The sequence below is a fragment of the Vipera berus genome (assembly GCF_964194415.1).
Source record: "Vipera berus genome assembly, chromosome: 4".
Classification (NCBI taxonomy): Eukaryota; Metazoa; Chordata; class Lepidosauria; order Squamata; family Viperidae; genus Vipera; species Vipera berus.
This window is the reverse complement of record NC_138206.1, coordinates 90,508,746-90,514,427: the sequence shown is the minus strand read 5'-3', so window position 1 is coordinate 90,514,427 and position 5,682 is coordinate 90,508,746.

Here is a 5,682-nt window from a genome sequence, read left to right as displayed (position 1 = left end):
GAATGATATATTTCTTAAACAATGTGCAATAAGGTGCTATAGTCATACTGATAAATAGCAGAAATACTTGAAAAATTGATCGGAGACTAACCAGTCTTAAGTCTACAATGTGTAGTTAAGTAGCAGGCATGATGGAAATTCTTGTTTCTAGGGCCACTTATTTTTTCTTTCCAAGGTTTATTTTAAAGATGTAGCTTTTTGAGAAATGCAAAATATAGTGAAAATAAATTTGAGTATTTGTGTGGTCTGGCAGAAAACATTAAACATTTCTACTTTCATGTGTCAGATTAAAGCCTTTTAGCTGAAGCATTTTATTAGTTTATTGTAATACAATAAAATAATTCTTAGAACAAAAATAAAAATGGAATGATAGCGAAAAGTTCATAGCCTAGGATTTCTATCCTTTCCCTCTTATAAAAAATTAAAAAAGAACAATCAAAAAGAACAAAAACTAGATATGTATTTAATACAATGAGCCATATTTTTGTCTTTATTTCGTCTAGTGCTAGAATATTGCATCCCAATCTTACAAGTATTTGTGCTAGTCTATTTTAAAAAGCATTAAGACTCTATTTAATTAAATATATAGATTTATAGATAGATAGGAAAGAGTGACAAGAGAGAAACTACCTATTATTTCAGAAAACGGTTTATTATTTTGACCTGATGCATTAGACAAAAAACTCTCTAAAAATCTGCAGGGGCAAAAATATCCTGCACAATGGAGAAGAACATGGTCTGAGTGCAGGAGATTCCAAGTTAAATTCCAGCATCTCCAGCTAAGGCTAGGGGAAAAAAAATTCAACCATTGCCAATAAGTATTGGATTTCAGGGGAACACTACTGTGTATTAACTAAAGTAATTTACGTAGTACACATTATTATGGAATGTGCTGAATCATAAGCAGGCCTGATTAAAAAAATGACCAACTGTACATTCTTTTCTTTAGATGAGCATAGTCTTTTTAATACATATACTCAGCTGGGTTTGGAAAAAAATTCCATCTGTGTGCACCTGCCAGTTTTTACCAATAATCAGCCAAAGCATACTTTATAATTTAAAAAGTATAATTTGATACATGGCAGTATACCTTGAGCAGTCATTTTAACCAAGTGTCATTTGATATTCCTTCAAGGATTTTTATTCCGTGCATAGTGCCAAATGGACTTTTCCCAAGTATTGCCTGTTTTCCAAATATGGACTAGCACAAACTTGTGGATGCCAAGATCCTACTTTTCAACTAAACTTTGTTTCTTATCTCACTTTTTCAAATATTCCAGTGCAACAACTTCTACAACTTAAGTTGTGGTTGTTTATTCTATCAATTACAATAGCCTTAGGCTGTAAAGTTGAGAAATATATGCATTTTTTGGCTCTTATTTTGAGATTCGTTTTACAAGAGAAATGCTCCTTTGTATTTTAGACCTATGTAATCCGAAGGAAGAAATGAGAAAAAGAATAGGAGGATAGTGGTATCTCTTCTTCCTCATTCTCTTACTAATTCTTAAAATGTTGTGGATAGAATAAAGCAGAATGAATTATAGATTATTGGAAGTTTATTTATTTTGAGACAGTGAATGTGAACTAAATGTTAAATAGAATGTGTATATTTTTAGGTCAGCTTACTATATATACAAAGAGGGGGGAGAGAGAGCAGAGTGCACATGCATTTTGGTTTATCTATAAATACTGCATTATTAACATTTGTACTGTAATTTAGTGAAAAATCTCACAAACACATGTAAATTCTGTTTAAGAGTTTGCTTTATTTGCTGCTTTAGAAAGCAAACACAGGTAGTCCTTGACTTACAGCCACAATGCAGCCCAACATTTCCGCTGCTGAGCAAGGCAGTTGTTAAGTAAGTCATGTCCCATTTTATGACTTTTGCCATGCTTGTTAAACAAATCGCTACAATTAAGTGAATCATGTACTTGTTAAGCAAATTTGGCTTCCCTCATTGACTTGCAAATGACAGTCCCGGGACCCTGGGTCACTGCAACCCTGATAAATACAGGCTGGTTGCCAAGCGCCTGAAGTTTTATTGGGTAACTGTGGGTATGTTGCAATGGTCATAAGTGTGAGAACTGGTCATGTCACTTTTTTCAGTGCCATTGTAACTTTGGTCATTAAATGAATGGTTGTATGTCAAGAACTACTTGTAATGTTTTTTAAAAGGCAGGAATTGATTGGAAAGGTAAATTTCAGTTGACACAAAGACACTGATAGCCTCACTCATCTCTGTATTGATATCGATACAGGTGAAAAGCTGCACTCAACTCTTTTGGTAAATGATTCATTTTCTGTTATTTTATAATCTATAATTTTCACTGTGAATTTTTTAATGTGGTGCTCTCGATTTTTTATAAATAATGCCTTCAAATGGTGAAATTCAAATGTTTTTTATGTATATTGCAGGGAATTAACTATTGAGCCAATTTTTCATTGCTAGACAAAAACATAATAATCATTAAACTGTATTCTTCTACTCTTATGTAATTTGAAGGCATATTTAAGCTATCATTGGTCTTCCCATTAGTCTTGCTTTCTGAAATCTTGTTTTTTATCATAGTTTATATCCAACATCCGTGCTCTGATTCTACCAGAGCACTTAAAAAGAGTAGAACCCACTTTAGAAGTAGAATCCAGTTTCCTATGAATTTCAGGTTTTATGAGGTTAAAAGATAAAGAGTTCCTACGTTCAAGATTAGACCTTCAAAATATATTGAAAGTGGAATCACAGTTTGTTGGAATTTTAGAAGTCAAGGATGTCCAGATAGGTTTTTTCAGTGGCTTGGGAGAGCTATTGTGTGCTGTGTGTGGTTTTCACAGAACCCACAGTGTTGCTTAGTTAAGTCTCTAATTCAATTTCTCTGATGGAACCTGAGTAGCCTTGAACTCTGAAAATTTAATTACTTTTAATAATGAGTACAAATAGCCCTATTCCTATATAAACAATGCCTTCTTATGAAAGTGTAATCAGGAGAAAGTTTTCCTGGGTTTAGTTCTAAAGATAGTATTCTAGTACTCTCAAATAGAAAGTTAATCTTAATCTTGAGGCAATTACAAAAATTGAAAGATAAATATTTAGTATCATTTCGGTTATATAATAGTGGGATTAGTATAGAAAGTCCCTTGATGACTTTGGGCTAGTTGTTAGCCTCAAAAGAGTTGTTGTAAAGGGAATTAAATTGGAGAATAATGCTGTATATGTTGCTTTGAATTCCTAGGGGACAATATCAGCGTTGATGTAACAAGCAAATGTAACACTTAAATCATACTTTAAATCAGAATAGCAGAGTTGGAAGGGATCCTGGAGGTCTTCTACTCCAATCCCCTGGTCAGGCAGGAAACCCTATATCTGGGGTAGACAACCTTGGCTCTTTTATGACTAGTGGACTTCAACTCCCAGAATTCCTGAGCCAGCATGGCTCAGCATGGAGACCTTTCCCTTTCCCCTCAGCATAGCTGGCTCAGGAATTCTGGGAGTTGAAGTCCACGAGTCATTAAACAGCCAAGGTTGCCTACCCCTGCCCTATACCATTTCAGACAAATGATTATCCAATCTCTTCTTAAAAACTTCCAGTGTTGGAACACCTACAACCAATGGAAGCAACTTATTCCACTGATTAATTGTTCTGTCACAAAAATTTCTCCTTAGTTCTAGGTTGCTTCTCTCCTTGATTAGTTTCTATCCATTGCTTCTTGTCCTGCCCTCAGGTGCTTAATTGACCACCTCTACTTTGTGGCAGCCCCTGAGATATTGGATCACTGCTATCATGTCACTCCTAGCCTTTTTTTTCATTAAACTAGACATACCCAATTCCTGCAACTTTTCTTCATATGTTTTCAGCCTACAGTCCCCTGATCATCTTTGTTGCTCTTCTTTGCATCCTTTCTAGAGTTTCAACATCTAGAAATCAGGATGCACTTTTTTTTTCAAGCCAAAAAATGTGTTTGCCCCTTTCAGGATAGCCTGCCAAACAGTGGGCAAAGTTAGAATAAAGAAGTAAATGACTGAAGACAGGACAATTAAATTTACACTAATTTAATTAAAATTAGATACATGAACATATTTCATGTACATAACAGGCAATAATGAGCCTTGGTTTTTCTGCTGTGTTCTCTTTCTGGTGGAGTGATGAGATCAGTTTTCTTACTTTAATCACCGTAATTTGTCACTAATGCACATCTATATGTTTGAAAAGTGCAAATTATTGCTAGTTTAAATGATAGTTGCCACAATCCAGGACACAGCAAGGAAGTTCTTTGTTCCTTTTAGAGGAAGTTTTCGTAAAAGCAAAATCTTTGATAATTATGTGAAATTTACTTGCTTATGCTATCAGTGTTTACCCTAATAAAGCAGCAGGAAACTGTAACATTTTTTAAGCAATTATATTGTCCAAATTTAGGGGCCATGAAAAATAGCTGTATTGTTGCAGATGACTACCCTGATTTAAATTTAACATAATTTATCCTTTGGTAACTTAATAAAGTACATAGGAGGATGGGAAATGTGCTCGTGCCCATATATAAATAGCCTCATTCCAGATAATTAAACTATGATTAGCACAAACTTGACAAATGTCATCTAGTATTTTGGACTCTAGTTTCTATCATCTCTAATTACTGGAATGAAAATCGTGAGAATTACAGTCTAAAACAGCCAGAAGAGTTTAATCCAAATGACTGAATTTAAACTTTAACCCTAAGCACACTTATTTGGAAGTATAATCTAGTACACGGGTGTCAAACTCGCCGCATCACGTGATGTGTCGCAACACATCATGACTTTTCACATAGCTAGAGCTGGGGTCGGCACAGCCTCCTCATGATGCAACCGGCCCATGGACCAGCAGTTTGACACCCCTGGAATCAGTGACATTTATTGCCAAAAGCAGTTGTAAATATGTGTAGTGAGGTGAAATGTGTGCTTACAATGTTTTAGTTTTAGTTTTTCTCATAGATGAATTATTAAAAGAAAGCAGAACAATTTGGACTAATTTTAAGGCAACCATGGTAAGCTGGATTTCAGAATGTAAAGCCTTGCTTGAAGAGGTTTTGGAGCCACAGAGCATCAGACTTATATTTCATAGCACCATATTTCAATTGGGTCATGTCAGATATCATACCAGCCGTGTGATTATATCTTTCATCCTAAGTCAAATATCTGAAACAGATATTAGTATTATGTATAGATTGAAAAAGGGCATGTATTAATAAAGAAAATATATGCATTAGTAATAATTATTATTAAAAGTCAGCTTATTAAATATTAAATACAAATGAATGTACAGGTAGTCCTTGTGTAACAACCATAACTGTTGCTAAGCACTGCAGTCATTATGCAAGACATCATATGATCACGAGGGGCTTACAACCTCATTTCCACCACAGTCATTAAGTGAATCACCTGTAGCTATTCTGCAAACATTGTGTGATTGTGACTTGCAGATTTACTGCTGGCTTTCTCCACTGACTCTAGTTGTTGGAAGCCAGCAAATAGCAATCACATAATTGTGGGACATTGCAACAGTTGTAAGTGTGAGGAAACAAACAAGGCAGTTGTTAAACAAAACTACCTTTATTGGAAAATATTCAGGCTCTATGTGATACTGAGCACTTGAACTTTATTCAAAAACTCTATTCTAGTCACAGATTAAACTTTGAACTGGGTAACGCAA